Here is a 20,141-nt window from a genome sequence, read left to right as displayed (position 1 = left end):
TATTCATTGCATCTGTGATGTCATCATTCTCATCAATGTCAAACTAAGAATTTGAGATGATCACTATAACACAAAAATCTTGTGGTTCCTTTGTTAGTCACAGTGGGAGTTGTACAATTTGGAGTGGTATGGATCGAGGTAGGGCTCCTAGTTCTTCAGGTTTCACCATTGTCCACCAGGATTGATCTAAACATAATCCATGCTACCTGAAAGAATTCATTTCTAATGTTTGAAAGAGCAAAGGTTTTACAAAAAATTATTTATATTGATTGAAATTTCATTTTTGAAAAAACAAAAATCCCAACGTCAAGTAGAAAAAAATATTATATAAGCTATGCAATAAACATGGGATACTATTTTGAGGTGTCATAGGAGCTTTCCCAGGTCTATCAATTCATATCTTTCCTCTCCTAGATGCCCTATGGCCAACTAAGCCGTCTCGAGACCTGGTAACAGACTGAAATAAGAAATGATAATGTGGGAACTATTTTAGTACCCATATGGTCAACATACACGTTTTAAAAATATGACTACTACCTAAAGAGTCTGGTTTTTCATTGTTATCGCCACCAAGACAGATGTCATACCATTTTGTATTTTCTCCTTGACACCAACGCTTCATAAACACTAACACATTGATACTACAGAATTTTAGTTGAGATTACTTGTATGTGATACTTTATCAAGTGGCCAAGAACAACTATTCTGACGAAGTACTTGTTACAAATAGTAACACATATTCACGAGCAATCTTTGCTAGTGTCGGGAAGATAGGAATACCCACCATATGCACAAAATTTCACTCCCTCCTTGGTTTGATGTACGCAGGAAGATGTCAAATTCCTCCAATAGAGTTAGAGATGCTTTTTGAGTAATAGATTTATCCTCCAATAGACCATGATGGTGGTTGTTGGTGGGTGATGGTATTTACATTATTTATATATTATGCGGTTGATGGTCCACACTAAGAATAGCTCAGATACAAGACATAACCTTCAAGTAGGTCATCTCATGAAACATTGTGCCCTTGAAAAATGGGTCAAGTAGAACACTTCCAAGGACAACATTATTGTTCTAATACTGCTTCTCAAAGATAGAGCGTTTTTTTGTATGGTGATGGATGTGTTTGATAATCTCAATTTTAGGGTTAAAATTCGTCATTGGTGATTGAGATTATTCAATAAAAAATAAATGAGATGATTAAGAATACGTAGTTAGTGGTGAATACGGATCGTCTCCACAGGCAACGATGATTAAGGAATTACTTTTTTATACTAGTGATGATTGACGAGAGGATCGGTGAAAACACGATTCAAGGAAGTGAGCTAGTGAAATCGATAAAACATGCGTAATTATAAGCTAATTTAACTTAAAGAAAAGAGTAAGTGATTGTGATCGATGTGACGATGAAGACGGTATGAAGGAAGACAGTGATAGGATGTGAAGTGGTGTGGTGGAGAGGATGGAGAGGCAAGAGAATAGAGTAAAATGAGGGTGCAACAATGATGATAAATACTAATTATGTTAACTATAGTGACGGAAAAGAGACGACGTAAGGCGAAGACACTTACCTTAGATCCTTCCATTCCGCCAAGATCACGGCAATTTACAAGTGCCGGTAAACTCCCCCTCTTCTGCAATGCTTCTTTCCACACACTCTGGACACCAAGAACACTCTTGATGGATCTCAAAACTCACTATCTTTCAATCAGCCTACAAAAGTAGGAAGCAATTTCAAGATGAATTTTACAGTGATCCAGCTTTGTTTATAGATCAGAGGGCATGGATAAAAAGAGGAGGGGGAGACGAAGCAACGCTGAAAATTTCAGCTAAATCAGAGTTGTAGATCAAAAGTTATGGCCATTTGAAGTTGGAGCAATCCTAGCAATTGATATTTTCTCTCTCCTCATCATCATCCTCGTTTTCCGCGCCCAGTAAGAAGTCAAAATGCCTCATCTTCCGTGCTTTTTGGTCTTCCGCATGCATTTGTCTTTTTTCTACACACGTGTTTCTAGGAGGAAGAAAAAGACAAAAAAAGAGAAGAAGAAAACAATAGAAACACATTAAAAACATGTTTTTTAGGGTGATGTGGCAGCGCGTTAACGCGCCACGTCACCCTCTTCTTTCTTCTTTTTTCTTTGTTTTGAATGAGTGGCTGTGAGTATGCCACGTCACCCTGCACCAAAAAAAACCCAAAAATACTTTAAAATGTTTATTAAATAAAATAAAAGCCAAAAAAATGTATAAATATATATATTGACTCAGAAAATCATATCTTTCCAAATTTGATGTCTAAAATTCCATAAAAATCATATTCTATCTCAAAAATTATATTCTTTTGGAATATGTTGCTAGAAAAATCCCACAAAATGTAGAAATTATGAAATTTGTTCTAAAAATAGATTTAATCATTTAAGCTTGATAACATACAAATATTAGTAATTTAATGCAGAAAAACATGTAAATATAATAATATAAGGCACTAGAAATGCATGTTATCAGTGCTCATCGATGATTCATGCTCATCATGAGGCAACCTCCTCCCATGAAAAATAAGAACTCAGAAACCAGCATCATGAATTCATCCTTGTGCTGCAAAAATACCCAAATGAGGAGGAGGGAATAGCTAAAAACTCATTCTGTTGACAGAATATTATGATTAGTTGTGTACTGAAATGAAGCCAAGAGGAAGTTCATTTCAATGATAAAAACCCACTCTATCAATAAAAGTTATCTTATTTTGTGTCTCCTGAGTGCATCTCAACCACATCAGAAAATAAGGTATAGGTATTTCTTGCTTTTGTGCAACCTACAGAGACTTGCATACTATATTTGTTGCTTTAGTTAAACAAATGGCCCAAATCAGTATCCTAACCTTGGTCACCACCTCACCCTAAGAACTTGTGCATCAGTACAATGACTTTCCCTCGTTTGGCCCATCTCCATCTCACAGTCATTGTCATATAGGTCGGTCATGTTCAAGACATCATTCTTTGCCTCCACTTCATACATAAATTAGGATTATTCATTAATGGATAACATTACCAGATAATGGTAATGATAATAAATTCCCTATTTACAAACAAACACTGAATGAAACATCCACCTATATCAATATTTGATAGAGAGAGACATCTCTCTTTCATCATTTGGATGTATCAAATCTGCTTTACTAGGCTCCCAAAGATTGAATCTTAGCTCTGTACAAAGTGAGGTAAATGTACACACTATTGCATGGAATTTGACTGTCACAAATGACTTGTAAACACACCTGAATCAGTTTCATCACAAGGATGACTTAGGGTATGGTCAACGGTCAAACCCTAATCAATGATTCTGTTAATACTGATGTATTTAGAAGTCATGCGAGAAATCTTTTTTGAAATTCCACTACATTGTCTAAGGACTGATCTCCTCTTATATCAAGGGTATACAATCCAATCTTGAGCACTCAATCACTTTAGTCAACTTCTTATTGTTTTTGAGCTTAGAATGTTTGTAATTCTATGATTTGGAGGTTTTAGATCTCAGTCAAAATACAGTCATCAAATGATGTGATGTCATTGATGTATCCATTTACACAATCTTGGCATGAATTTATCTGATTAGCAGTTATAAATCTTATTGCATATGTTCATTTTAATAAAAAAATATATGTTAACCTAAAAAATGAAGTTATCAATATTATGGACTTGATGACAGATTGAAAATAAGAGGGAAAGAGGATAAACAAGGTTCAATAGTGCCAGAATCGTGAAGGGATCCCAAGCTTGAAGCATAACTTCCTGGAAGAAACATCACCAGAATCAGGTTACTTTGGGGAAGAAAGTATTAATGCGGAAGGATTCTGACGATAGAAAGATAGGGAGAGGGAGAGAGAGATGTGTTCTCACTGTGTTACTCCATGCCTTCTTGGGTCGCTGCCTTGTATTTTATATCACATGTGAACTATTGGCACTCTATTGGTATACCCATTGTGGTACCATATTGGGTCCATTTTTAATAAAGGGAATGACACTACATTGTGACAGCTATGTAACGGTAGTGACGCTACAATGTGAATCCTGACATGCAAGGACTATCTCAATCGTCTCATGGGAGAGATGCATGGGTTTAATCAATGTCATCACTTATTCATAGTGTTGGCATGAGTTGGGAATTTGCTGTCGGGGGTGATCATGCTTTGGTTGAAGACCTGGTAGAGGGGTTTGAACCTAACAAGTGGTGTTAGGCTCTGTATTAGTAGCACATGTGGATTATGGATATGTCTTGGTTCTAGAAAGTTCTTGGGTTTCATCAATTCTATGAATGAATGGAGGGCATGATGCTGGGTAGTTGTGTAATAAAGACAAATTTATCTGATTCAAGGCAAAATGGATAGTGGATTTCCTCGTCTAACTGCACATATTTTATGTTGCCTTTAAGCCAATCACACATCTATGACATATTCATGTGTAACGTTTATAATCAAGTCCTTGAATACAAACAATGACTAAGTGAAGTATCCTGATATCACAATTCCTTAATAATTAATATTTTAACATGTATTTTGAATTCATACTGCAATGGTACTGGATATGAACAACAAAATAACTAGAAATAATGACACCATCTAATCCTATTTAAATTTTAAGTTTGGTGCACATGTGGTCATTAGTGTAGAGACATTAAGGATGGATATTAAGTGTTATTTAGGAAACGAGCTTATTGGATTGATCTGTATGAATCTCCAAATGGTATCACACCTTACTCTCGATCAGGTTGATTCATGTCAGAATCTTATATGTGCTCCTAAGACCTCAGATTCCAAAAATATATTGTGGATGGATGCTTATGATTTGAATACCCCTTAGAAATTGTTATCTTGGGATTGAAATTATCTTAGCTACAATATAGGAAGAAATCTATAAGGTGATTGGATGATAATGATGGTATTTTATGCCCTCAATATGAGAATTTATTTACTCAAGGAAGAAGATGCATATCATTCATTGGTCAAGGTAGTAAAGATGTTGGAGAAGACATTCTCAAAATGATTTTTGTTACAAATGAATACTAACTAATATGATAGATTAGGGCTTGACAATTAACCATAAGCTAATTCATTTGCGAGCTTCATATGACTGAAGGGTTTTATGTACTTGGTAACTCATGACAATGAAGGATCCATAAGAGAGCTGATATTATCTTTTGTATCATCTAGAGCACAAGGTGTAGCTTGGCAACTTATGTGCTTGTAAATGAACCTATCAATTGCGTTAAATTAATCATTAACTAATTAATTTAAACATTGATACAATTAATTAATAAGGATAGTGAATAAATATTATTGGCCCATTAAAGTGATTAACTACAATGATGCATTGGCCTAAAGGGCTAGGCGAATAAGATCAATTGATATTGGTGGATATACTCAGAGTTGTAAAAACTTTAATAAAAATTTATTAAATCCTAAACCCATTTCAGGTGCCCATGTAAACAACAATCTCCCTCTAAAAGGAGTCGTCTTCTCTCCCTCTTATGAGATTTCTCCACCTAGTGTGACTAGATTGTAAATAAGATCAGTCAAATATTTAAGAAGAGCTGAAGAGATCAATTAGAAAATCTATCATTCAAGTAATAGACTGGATACGTGTGAAGGCCAAAGACGTGAAAAGGTTGAAGGAACTTTGCCAAGTAACCGAGTCATAGCGGAAACTATTCCTCTTAAGATGGTTATATCATATTCTGATTTATATTTTAGAATCTGGTTTGATTTCATCATTCTTCAGGAAAATAATCATTTCGAATAGACAATCAAAACATAAACCCAATGACATTCCAAAGATATTCCAAAAAAATTGAAGAAAATCACCCTAGATAAGAATCTCAGCGGGGTAAAATACGTATATTATAATTGTATTTGATTTTAATATAAGCATCATTTAAGTCTACAACATCATAAATAAAAGGCATCGAACAAACATCACACAACGGAAGGAAACATGATGGATAAGTTTATCTTTTTATGTTCATTTGAAATGATGGTTATATGATGGCGGACCATTGAGAAGCTCCTATTCAAGCCCGCCATCAACTGCAATGTGACGCTCGAGCCGACACGATGAACCCTACCTTCAAGTACACGGCTTGACAATCGATTGGGTAAATTATGCATCTTATTTCAAGCATTTCTTTATGTGTAATGACTTTTAAAGGGGCCACCTGTTTAGGCCTTGTTTTACTTTCATGTAATGTTTTTCTAAATTGGCCCATTAGGGGGAAGGTCTCTCAGTTGGACCTTTTCCCTAATGGCCCATTAAGGCGTCTACCTATATAAAGGGGATGCCTTAGTGGAGAACTAGATTGGCACTTGGAAAAGTCAAAATTTGAGTTGTGTTTTCTTCCCTCTTTTCTTTTCCCTCTTCTCTTGGGTGGGTCCCATGTTAGATCTACCAGAAGGAGCAGTTACTGGCGAGAAGGAAGTCGTCGACGCCCAAACCTTCTTTGAATTGGCATTTTGAACATCAAAAAAGTTTGTGTTCTTGTTCAACTCTTTATGCTATTTGGTGGATCCCTTCCAACGCAGATCTGTCGAAACAACAGTTGCAAGCGAGAACAATAGTCGCTGTCCCCAATATTTCCATAGATTCACTATTTTGAAAGGAGAAGATATCGATTTGTTTCCCCCCTGTTTTGGTGATCTCCATTTTTTTTGTTCTCTTCGTGTGGAAAAGTGTTTTCTTTGGCAAGAAAGTTCTTCAGAGACTGAAATTATCAATCTTCATTCTTACATTGGCTTCACAAAAAGGTTCTCTTTTCTGTTTGCTTTTGATATTGAAATCAACGGAATTCGTGTCTTCTTCGGCCTGGATTATTCGTGAAGACAGACAATCATTGCTGATCTTTGCCTTCCACCAATTAATAGAACAACAAATTGGCCTCTGGCGAGATCTGAAATCTTTTGAGTCAAGTGGGATCTGAAATCAGATCCACAATTTTGAATCTTCTACCAACGGATTTGGTCCACGGCGTATCAGCCGAGCCACCGGACATCTCAGCTGCCCGCCGGTGAACCCGACACCTCCGGGAGTATGCCTTTGGTTGACACCAAGCCGTTGAGTATTCCAGCATCTTTGTTGACGCCGTTGTTACTAGATCCATTGCGAGTCTACCTGCCATTGACTGGCAATTGTGCTCTCCTATTTGAAATCTTCTTGATCAGGAAAGGGGTTATTAAATCAATTTGGGTATTTTGATCGCCCCTCTCTATGTTTACCAAAAAAGGTCCATCCATTGCTTCTGTTCGGGTATCCAGACTCTTACAGAAGGGGTCTACTATCGTTAATTGGATCATTGTTGATCAAAGGGGAAATCATTCCCTTCATTTCAGCTATCTGAATTCTTCAGCATAGCTCATTAATCTGCACTGGCTACCCATTCGGGTTGGACTTGCACCAGGTCTTTTCCTTTCCCGCCAATTCCCTTTCAAATTTTTGGCTTTATTATCTTTTTCAGTGCCGATGTCAATGCTCCTCTGCCTACGAGATTATCAGGACTAGCCACTTTGATTACTGAGAGTTTAGTGACTTTCCATTCTTGGTGTTGGATTAGTGTCGTCATTGACGAAGGCTGGAACATCTTCGGGCAGTGATTTCTTAGTCTTCTTTGTTGGTGTTCGTGCAGATCAGCCAAATCATTGGGAGCCTGTCCAACCCTAGAACCTCGTGTATTTGGATTGTTTATATTGATCCAGTCGGTGGTTTTATGAGTATTATCATTGAATTTCTTAATTAATCATATCAGTTATGTGGCATATCACTCCACGCCTCTGTGGCATAAATCGACACGACAACTCCGACGTGTCGTTTTACATCATATTTATAAATAATAGCTTTGGGTTATTCCAAGCCATCTACTTCGTAACCGCTTACTAAGGATACCTAATGACTATAATGGTCACTGAGAAAAAACATTGTTAGTATGTTAATCTGACCATATTGACATGTTTATTTTCATCTAAATGACTATAAATACATGTTTTCAAGCTAAAAATGATTAAATTTATTTTTATAAACATATATTTAATTTTATGGATTTTTACGTATTTTAGGGATTTTTTACAACATATTATGAAATAAAATAATTTTTTGAGTCAAAATATATTTTTTTCTAAATTTTCAACATTATATTCATGAAGATAAACATTATTTAAGTCAAAAAACATATTTCTTTACATTTGTCTGAGTTATATTATATTTTATATTAATTAATTATGTTTTTGGGTATTGATTATACACTATGCCATAGATCACCATTCGGTTTTGAGTAAATGATGGCCAATCCTTGTATTCCACAATGATTAATAAACCAATCATTGTGACAAGTGCATTATGGCATCACAAATCATGATTCCATGACGATCAATGTCGTAGCCCAATAAAAGAAGGCCAAACTTTTTTGCAATAAATGTGAATTTGGAAGTCTAAAAAGTTGGAATAGAACTTATTTTCCTAAACAAAATACTGGTCAACAGCGGCGGCCCCAACACATATCAAACCAAAAGGAGAATACCCTGTACATGTGGCACCATGTGGGCATCTTCTGTTGGTGGAAAGATAAAGTGGATGATGTGACGCGCAATGACACAACCCTATGCGACACATGTTTTTCAGTTATTTCTTTATATTATTCACTTTTGTCTTTTTCTTTTAAGGACATGTGGTGCAATGACTGCCACTAATTCAGAATGAATAAAATGATATGGGACATTCATTGCCTTCAATCACAAACATTGAATGACAAGAACCTTTGATACAACATAGTGGCAGCGATGTTTATGAGGAGAGTGATTATTTAGATGAAATTGATGCCCAAGAATCATCTAACATCCAGGCTTGATATCTGATGATACAAAACTCAGATTGAGCTGAAATTTTATGGGTATCTTTTTCTTCATGTCCTTTATTCATCGATATAGTTAGATTTATAAATTAACTCCTAATTTGTAAAAAATATCTTGAAGCTCACTTCCTCCTAAAGAAGCAGATTGAAAGAAAGTAAAGTTTTGAAGGTCTTTAGTACTTGGAGAGGGTCAGCAGAGAAGTGGGGAGACTGATCTGCATCAGGACGATGCCTTGATCTTGGTGGAACACAGGGATCTAAGGATAACCTCTTGCCTCATGTTGATTATTCTTCAACACATTTAGGTAAACCATCTATCACTCCCATCCATCATCAACATCCATTTGCATCCATCATCATCACCTATTGTTTACCTCACGTTCTATCATAACCATCACGATCTCCTCATGTGACCCTCTCCATTCATTTAATAAAACCTAAATCACTTTCTTTCCCATTTCACTCCTCACTCTACTCTTGGTTCTCTATCTTCAACATCATGTTTCATCTGATCGCTTCTACCCCCCATCGTCGTCACACCCTCGTATATTTTATTAAATATTATATTATAAAACCCTAAATTGGATACCTCTTATCATTCTTATCTCGCCTCACTGTCACTGCTTGACGTTTTCTTACTCTCTAGTTTCACTCTCGTGATCACAATCCTTTCCTAGCATGATACTCGTCCTATCTTCCTAAATTATTGCTACCTCTTTTGTGATCATTATCTTCGATCCAACACTTGAAAATTGTTGATTATAAATTTTTATGAATTTCAAAACATAGAGAATAATCAAGATTTAGGTTTTGGGTAAAAGAGAAATAAAAATATAGTTTAGTTTTTTTCAAAATCCATAAGTTTCGATTTTGTGTGTCTAGTTTATCATAGATAAAATAAAAATGTTATTATGGTTAGAGTTGCAGGAATATTTTTAAAAAAGAGAGAAGTAGGCACAAAATTATAAATAAATAAAAAAAGGGAAAGGTAGTTGGTCGTGAGTGGTGTAAAAAGAAAGATGTAGAGAAAAATAGGTCATCTTTTTTTTTCAGCTGCGGGAAAAGAAAATCTGGCGATCTTCAGCTCTTGAAAAAAACTGGCGATCTTGAACTCCTGGAAGAAAGTCTGTCTGGTGATTTTTTTTTCAGCTGAGGGAAAAGAAAATCTGGCAATCTTCAGCTCTTGGAAAAAGTTTGGCAATCTTGAGCTCCTGGGAAACACAACTCAGATTTCAGGGAAACGTGGAAGACCTTGTGCGGCGACTCAGATCAGTCTTGTGATCTTTGACGTTGATCAAAATTGTCAACCTTGAAGATCTTGGGTGAAGGTTCTAATCGGCATTGGCATCATTGGTAAGAGTAACAAATTCTACGACCTCAGCATTCCTGGTAAGAACAGAACATTAAATTCATTGATATTTGAGTCTCTTTGGCAAAATTGAATGTTTGAAATTTTGAAAATAACAATTAGGTTTGGATTTTGAACAAATTTCTCATTCCTGCTGAAAAATCGAGATTAATCTTATTTCTCATTTGCAGAATAAAAATTTTTGAACGAATTTTTCATTCCTGCTGAAAAATCGAGATTAATCTTCTTTCTCATTTGCAGAATAAAAATTTTTGAACGAATTTTTCATTCCTGCTTAAAATCGAGATTAATCTTCTTTCTCATTTGCAGAATAAAAATTTTCTGAACGAATTACCATTCCTACTGAAAAATCGAGATTAATCTTCTTTCTCATTTGCAGAATAAAAATTGTTGAACAAATTTTAAATTCCTGCTGAAATCAATACTAGTTTCTCTTTTCATCTACAGAATTTAAACTCTGAACAATCTAGAATTACCTGCTGAAATTGTTGATTAAGATAGAAAGAGATCAAGATTTATCTCTCTTTCCATTTACTGATTTTAACACTCTGAACGAATTAGAATTACCTGCTGAAACCATTATTTGAAAGGAAAAGGAATTGGATTTCTATTTTTTTTACTGTTGAATTTCAAATCTTAAAAGGGATCAGATTTTCAATTCTCTTCTTTTCAGAGTTCTGATATCTTAAGAAAGTAGTATTATCACAGTATCAATCTTATTCTTTAAGTTTTTTTTTTAAAAAAAATAATAAGGACTTGAGAAATATTCATATAAAAAGATTATATTGGAATATTTTTTTTGCTCTTGAGCTAACCTTTCAGGTAAATCGAATACAAGTGTTTCAATATTTCACAAGGTCTTTCAACACTTGTGAGAATAGAGACAATATTTTGAGTAAAGGAGTTTTTGGAAGCTGAGGACTTGAGTGGCCCATTGGAAGTAGAAGTGAAGGCAAGGATACCATAAAAAAGGCTGAGGGAGCTCAAGGTTATTCTTGTTTTTCAATTTCTAGATAGGAGGTATCCGTGTATCCCTATTACCAGGCTGTTTTAGCTTGGGGGGCTATAAACTTGGTTAGGGACATATTAAAACTCCGGCTGGATACCCCGAGACAGGATTAAGGGATTAGTCCTAACCTGTATAAAAATTCTGGGTGTCCACTTCTTCTCTCTTTATAATTAGGTAATAGGTAGAGATATCAGGAAAATAATAATACAAGAAGAAAAATAAAACAGGGAATGGTCTAATTCACCCCCCCTCTTAGACCATTCGTAGGATATTAATCCAACAACACTATCTCTTTTTCTATATGTAATCCTTCTCCCCTTTTTGAATTCACCCTAAATAGGGAGTTCTTTCCCTAAGATCCGTTCCCTGTGGAGACGACTCTTACTCGTCACTAACTAAACCAATCTCCATGTTACCCATTTCATTTGATGACGAAATGGTGAATAACATTAGAGAAAGATAGATAGATATATGTATATATATAGATAGATATATAGATCGATAGATAGATATATAGATAGATATTTCTCTAATAATTTCATCATATTCTTTGTAGAGGTTTTTTTCTCATTTAGGAAGATAATGGTATCGTCAGCAAATAGACAATGTGAGATAATTGGAGCTCCATGTCATCTAAGAAATAAAAAAAGTGCCTTTTATATGTCATCTAGGACTCCTATGCATAAGAAGAATGAAATTCATGACTATACCTCTATTCAAGTAGGTTCCTTTCCATTTAAATATTTGGGTTGTCTCATTTTCACTGGTCAAGTCAAGTCTATATATTTTGACAGTCTTATAATGCAGATTAGAAGAAAACTGGAAGGATAGAAAGGTAAATTTTTGTCACCTGGAAGATGTTTAACATTAATAAATTTTGTTCTGAATAGCATGCCAATTCATAATCTGTCTGTCTACGACTTTCCTCAAAAAAAAATTACATTAATTAAAAGGATATTTGCACAATATTTATGGTCTAATGTTGAAGGACAAAAACGAAATCATTGGACATCGTGGGAAAACATTTGTCTTCCTAAGGATGAGAATGGTTTCGGGATTCAGAAGCTTGAGGTGATTATGAAGTGTCTGCGTATGAAAAGAGCTTGGCAATTTCATATTAAAAATACTCTTTGGACTAGACTGTTAAGAGTTAAATTAGAAATTGGGACTTGAATACTTAAGATAAGAGATTTCCAGAATTCAAAACATAAAATCTATATGGCATGAAATGGGGAAGGTCATTCAATGGCATATTGGGCAAGGTCATATGAATGCATGGTCAACAAACTGGACAGGTTTAGGATGTTTGGAGAATTTCCCTGGTATAATATGTCCAAATCCTAACTTGTAGGTTCAGAATTTTTTGCATTGAGATTGGGAGCAATACCTTGAGGATTGTGGTTTTTCAAATACCTTAATTGCTGATATAAGAGCCATGAATATTACATTGTCAAATGAGAGGGATAGAGCTATTTGTAGTATTACAACACATGGAACCTTCACCGTTAAATCAGCTTGGCAATATTTTCATAAAAAAAACCTAAAGATGCTTTAACTAAGGTGATGTGGAAAATGAATATGCCCACAAAGATCCATTTCTTTATTTGGCGATTGCTGAGAAATACATTACCTGTCGATACATCTGTTAAGAAACTTGGAATCCAAATGACCTTAAAGTGTCTTTGTTGTATAAGAAATCCATAGATTGAAGATTCAGAGCACTTATTTTTCAAAGGAGAGTGGGCGACCCACGCATGGAGATGGATGCTAAATGCATGGTATATTCCGATCAGGTCAGATTTCTCATTACTACATTGGATTCAATATTTTTTACAAAGTACATCGGGAGAAAGTAAAGCTGTTATTCTTAAACGATATTCATGTATGTTTTTACTGTGGGAGATCTGGAAGAAAAGAATTGCCAAAAATGGGAGAATAGTAATAGAGGATACTAGTCTATTATTCAATCTTTACAAAGATGGGTTAAGATGATGGAAGATATAATTAAGCCTACAAAGATCACTTCTAGGAGAGAGATACTGGGACTATTAAATTGGAGGCTATCTATTGATCATGTGGACTAAACACATAGAGTAAAATTTATTTACTGGGTGCCACCCATTAGCCCCATGCACAAATTAAATGTGGATGGGGTTTCCAAAGGCAACCCAGGGGCTGGTGCAAGTGGTGGTATCTTAACGTGATTGCAACCATGATATGGTTTTTTCTTTCTCTCGTAAGTATTCATCCTTAACAAATATGGAAGCTAAATGTTGAGCTCTATTAGATGGAATGAAACTTTCTGATCAAATGGGAATTCAAAATATCATTGTGGCGATAGATTCTGCAGCTCTATGTCAAATCATAAATACACATATATGCAAGCCTTGGAAGCTCCAATGATGGTGGAAAAAATGCATCCTTATATACCAAAACTATCTTGCATCAATCATGTTTATCGTGAAGGAAACTCTATTGCTGATGCGTTGGCTATTATACAAGAGGAAAATTTGACTTTTTGCAGGTTAGCAGACTTAACTCTCATAGCAAGACGCATCTATCGCATAGAATAGATGGGGATCCCGTACGTCAAGCGTATAAAAAGTCTTCCTTCTGTCTTGACATAGCTAAAAGAGAATGAAGCCACCAACCTCTATGCAATGATACATGTCAACCAGAGGTGGCCCACAATAACTTGGCATACCAAGGTGCACACGTTTCACGACAGGGTCAATTTTATTCCTATGACGCATGTCATTATTGCAATTATCTTTAGCCTTATTCAATCATTCTATATTCATGAATAAGATTTGGAACTCCACTTATGTGATGTCTCCCCAATAGCGATGTTGATCAAATATCACAATGATAAGAATCGAGATCAATTGGGCCTTCTCATAAGTATTGTGGAATAATCTGCCTTGTCTTTCAATTTGATACACCAGTTTTGTATCGTCTACTAGTTATAGTGTAAGCTTGTTTGCGTGGAGTCTTTGATCAGTGCAGTTGAAGATGATCAAGGGAACCAATACACCAGATATGGGGGTAAAGGAAAAGTCATTGGATGACGGAAGATGAAGCTCAACGAGCAAACAGAAAAACATTGGCAAAAATGAATCAAAATCCCAAAGAGCAACACAACATAAATTGGAATGCAAACACAGTAGCAGAAAAAAATGATCTGTTATATTAAAATTCTGCTGATCAAGTCTCAAACACAAAGGGCAACACCTTAAGCCATATAAATCTTCTCAAGCTTATTTATCATTGATGGCGGCCCAAGCCTCAAGGAACGTCTTCGGAGTCATCGTCGTCACCAACGACAGCACTACTGGCTCATGTTCAGCCTGACTGGCAAGCCAAAGCGACCGCCTAGACGGGCGGATTCAGGTATTCTAGGTAGAGGGTGCATCATACTCGTTACCTGTCATTTTCATTCGTATCTTTTCGAATTCATGTTTCACTTCCTTTGTTTTCTTTCTTTTTTCTTCTTTTTCTTTCTTGCATTGTAGTGAGGGGGGAGTCCACTCTATAAGGACCTTCCCCTACTTTAATGGGCTTTAGTCCCCCTTATTCCCCCTCTTATGACACTACTAAGAAGGCCCATTCACGTCCTTTCTTCCCCTATAAAAGGAACTGATGGGCGGCCTAGAATAGTTGGACTTATTTTGTTTAGGAAAATTGTTGTGAAAACAACAGGTCCCGTTCTTGGCGAAGGAGAATTGTGGAGAAGAAGAGCTTGAGGAGGAAGAAGACTTCGTGGGAGGAGAGAGGGCACTTGCCGATGCCGATCGCCCGCTCTCCCTCTCTTCCGTCTCGTGTCCCGGCAGCCCCGCGCCATCCCTCCTCCGCCCTGCAGACCTTCTGGTAATTCTCGCCGGCCTTCTGGGAACCCGAGTCGCCGGATGGCGATATCCCCGGATTCTGGCGTGACCAACACCTTGCGCGGCCTATGGCTGTCCTGCAGCTGCACGACCAAACCTCGGTCGGGCCTCGCTGTTGGCCCCCAGCTGGTTAGGCCGTAAGCGCCCAAGACACTTCCCCTTCCAGTGGTTTGGTCGATTTCGGTCACGCTGACCGGTCTCTCCATTGATCGCGCTGTTCGGTCGCCCACATCGGACCAGTTGCATTAATCAACGCCGACGAAGGTGGTCAGAGCACTGTTATCTTCCTCACGGCCGAAACCGATCGTGGCCTGCTCGGATCTCCCTTGCGAGCCCATGATAAGGCCAGGCCCGTGGGTGCTTGGCGCCTGACCGACCGTCGCCCAACACAAACCCACTTGAGGGCAGTCAGACTGACCGGTACAACCGCCCATAGTTCTATCGTGGTGCGCTCTTTGCGGCTCAACTGCCACCTCCACCTCCTACCGCTCCAGCCCTGCAGCCATCACGCCCGCCGATCTCTCCACCGACGCTCTCAGTCCCTCACAAATCCCACGCCAATCCAGGTGCATGAAGCAGAAGGGGATCGACTCGCAGGCACTGGCGAGCTACGTCAATTTCCTGCCCATCCGTCTCATATTTCTTACAGTGCACTTTCCTGTTGCCTCCACTGCGCTCAAGCTAGACGTAGGTGAAAGGGACAGGTTGAGTGAATCACTACAGTAAAACAAGAGCATCTTTCCCCCTTGGTATGAGTCGGGCTTGGCCATCACTTGAGAGCAAAACCTGACAGAGCTGCTCCGTTCGGCACTGTATTCATCCTCGTCCCTCCGGAGGAGGTTCGAGAGGTCTATCCCCTCCACCACGGGGCGACTTCGTTGGCCCCGGGAGTCGGTATTCACCGTTAGTCGGCACTTGCATGTACCATAACCGTCGCATCTTGCATCTCATCATAGCTCACTTCCATTTTAGGATTTTCAGTCTACGACGGCACCGTCGTAGTCCGATACCCTGATCATTCATCGGCACCGAACCATCATATTCGGTGTCGACCGGACGATGTCTCTGACGACGTCCAACATCAATCATCAGTACATCCATTTTCCCTTTAAAGTTGGTTGATGCTAACCATCATCAAATTCAATTGTCTCTGGAACTGTCTTTGGAGGAACAGGAGTATACTATATGTAGTAAACATGTACAATCCATGATGTGTCATATGAATTGCAAGTCACAGGTTTTCCCATAGTGGTTATGTCTAGTCTATAGCTGTGTCTTGGTTTGAAGTTCAAGGAGTATGGAAATCACAAGGATAGTCGGGGGACGTCACCATCATATTTCATATTGGAACTAAACTGGATATAATGCTTTACTATTTTCTCATAATTCTTCTCATTTCAATTACACATAAATAATTGTCTAAGATCTCTACTCATATTGTGATTGAATGAGTTCTATAGTCTCATCGTATAAATTGAATGAGCTTCAAAACTTTCTTCATCAAATGTAGGAACTTGGAGACAAGGAAACAATTCAACTTCATCAAAAAAGAAGAAATATTTGCACACAACAATAAGAAGTGCCTGCAAAAGAAGACTTTCCAGCATGCTCCAATGAACCTGTCATCCAGCAAGAAAAGATTGGAAAAGAAGAAGCCAAAGCAAGAAAACAAGGCTCAAAATCTTACGAAAAATCTTCATTGCGACAACCATCCCAAGTACAGAAAAAGTGGAGTGGCCAAGTTCAACAGTCATCAACACAATGACAACAACCGAAACCTTCAATCCAAAGAACCCATGAAAATATTTATTTTATAACATACGTTGTTGTTGTCCGTAACTTTCCTAAAACAATGTATTTTCACGTACATATCAATGAAAATTTTAACAAATGAAAAAGGATAGATAGATGGATAGATAGATAGATGGATGGATGGATGGATAGATGGATAGATAGATAGATAGATGGATGGATGGATGGATAGATAGATAGACAAATAGACAGTAGATAGACAGATAGATAGAGATATAGATAGACAGATAGATATATAGATAGATAAATAGATAGATAGATAGATCGGTAGAAAGATAGAGAGATAGATTGATAGATAGATTGATAGATTGATAGATAGATAGATCGATAGATAGATAGATAGATAGATAGATAGATAGATAGACGGTAGATAGACAAACATATAGACAGATAGATGGACAGATATAAAGAGATATAGATAGACAGATAGATAGCCAGACAGATAGACAGACAGATAGATAAACAGATAGATAGCCAGACAGATAGATAGACAGACAGATAGATAGACATATAGATAGCCAGGCAGATGGATGGACAGATAGATATATAGATATATAGATAGATAGATAAATAGATAGATAGATAGATCGGTAGATAGATAGAGAGATAGATAGATAGATCGATAGATCGATAGATCGATAGATCGATAGATCGATAGATAGATCGATCGATAGATAGATAGATATATAGATAGATAGATAGATAGATAGATAGATAGATAGATAGATAGATAGATAGATAGATAGACAGACAGACGGTAGATAGACATACAGATAGACAGATAGATAGAGATATAGATAGACAGATTGATAGACAGATAGATAGCCAGACAGATAGATAGACAGATAGATAGCCAAACAGATGGATAGACAGATAGATATATAGATATATAGATAGATAGATAGATAGATAAATAGATAGATAGATAGATAGATAGATAGCGGAGGTCCAGGGCTAGGGCAAGGGAGGGCGAGTGTGAGGTTTGAGGGAGGTCCCGGGTGAGGGGGGGAGATGGAAGGGCGAGGGCAAGGGAGGGTGAGGGCGAGGTTTGAGGGAGGGCTAGGGAGGGCAAGTGAGGAAGAGGGAGGGTGAGGGCAAGGGTTGAAGGAGGTCCCGGGCTTGGGCAAGGAGGGTGAGGATGAGGTTTGAGGGAGGTTCACGGTGTGGGAGGGAGAGGGAAGGGCGACAGCAAGGGAAGGTGAGGGCGAGGGATGGCCAGGGTTGAGGAAGGTTAGGGATGAGGAAGAGAGGTCGAGAGAGGGAAGGAGGCCAAGGGGTAAGGGCGTGGGAGAGGCCAATGGTGAAGGGCAAGGGGGGGTGAGGGTGAGGAAGGTCGGGGGCGAGGGTTGTGATATTCGAGTATGAGAGAGAGACGTCGAGAGAGGGAGGGAGATCAAGGGCAAGGGAGGGAGGGTGAGGGTGAGGGTGAATATTGATTAAAGGGGATGTACGGATTGGTGATGGATCTCGTCTAGAAGGACAGAGATCCGGAAAGGACAATGACAGTTAGAGACAGTGCTCAGCTTCAAATTCAGGTATCCTCCTAGGTACGATCAAACTGAACAAGATTAAATTATCGACGTGTTTTTAAAAAATCGTTAGCAATTATAATATTTACTCCAAGTTTAAGTGTTCGTTAGTTGAAGGTTAAAAGGAATATCTTTCGTGTTTTGAATTTATTCTGGAATGGTTTTGAGTTTGTTTGAGTTTTTTAATTGTTTACTTTAATTCTAAACTAGACAAGACCAAACAACACATAGCACTTATTGTTAGAAAGAAAAACAGTCATAAAATCTATATAGGATTTTTTATTTAGCTAAATAAGTATAATTAACATCAAAGGGAGAGAGTGAAACACTAGAATGAAAAACTCAGACATTTAGGTTTTAGGGATGAATGAAATCAAAATACAAAAGTGTTTTTCTCCATGCCTTAGACGTCGAAATGTGTCACAAGAACAAGAGGAAATATGTAAAACTTGGGCATCCATTATGAAAAATCAACTTGAGATTATTAGCATTCCATTTTTTGGTGATACTGACCTGAGGAAATATGAAAAAAATATTAAAAGAAGCTGGGTTGTGGAAGTTGACAGAGATTGTTATATGAATCTTCCTAAAGTATACAAGAGAAGAAATAAATCAATTTTGATTATAAAAAATGACGGTTATGGCAGCCAACCAACAATGTCATCTGAAGAGACACAACCAAGTGAGGCATTTGAGGAGACACAACCAACTGAGGCATCCCCTGAAGAAGAATCCAGAGGAGGTATCCAACAGACACCACCCTTGGATATGTTTGAAGAGACAACTGAAGCAACAGTGTAACTGCCCAATTAGGATAGTATAAATAGGTGTAGATATTGTTGTACAGGATGGGAAAGCGACTCTCAAGAAGAAGTGGGAGAGTTTCCTAAGACTCTTTAGATATACTTAAGAGATTGGGAGGCGAGTGATCGTCTTGTGAGATAGCTTCTGTAAACAAGGGTTCATGTACTTGTACCCTAGATTTTGTTGAATATATTGCTGTTTACCTACTTGTTCTAGTCTGAATTTGTATCATTCTGAGAAGACTGTATCAGATTGATTATGAGGAACAGATTTGGAGAGAATTGATTATCCAACTATTTTCAAATTATGAACCCAAGCAAGGAGATCTTGGATACATTGATCTAGGATCTCAATGAGTAGACCCGATTTAGCGCGTGTACTCGGGACTGATTGGAAACAGGAAAAATATCACTAATCTTGCCTGATTCAACCAGATATGCTATACGGGGATTGGGAAGAAAAAAAATTCCATGTTTAGTCTTCTTCTCTAGAATTGGTGCAATTGTTTGGTGTTGAGGACCCACAATCCAATTTTGAAATAGCAGTTGCCCAGAAATGTTTGGAGGAGAAACGAGAGCATAGGATAGACTAGAGTACAATCATCTGGTCTTTAAAGGAAAAGGAGTGATGGGGGACCATCCACCCTTAAAGGCATATCATCTATGTTATTTTTCCATGCGCGTGTATCAGTTTATTTTTTCCCTAATTTGGGCCCTCCTTTAAACTTTTTGGGCCTTTTTCCCCTTTATTCTAAAGGGCCCTTTATTCTAAAGGGGAAGGCCCATGTTTCCCCTATAAGAGAGGGGGGGTGTCCATCATAAGGAGGAGAGAGCCAAGTGAAAAGAGAAAAG

The sequence above is a fragment of the Wolffia australiana genome, chromosome 15, assembly GCF_029677425.1.
Source record: "Wolffia australiana isolate 7733 chromosome 15, ASM2967742v1".
Classification (NCBI taxonomy): Eukaryota; Viridiplantae; Streptophyta; class Magnoliopsida; order Alismatales; family Araceae; genus Wolffia; species Wolffia australiana.
This window is presented reverse-complemented; position numbering follows the sequence as displayed.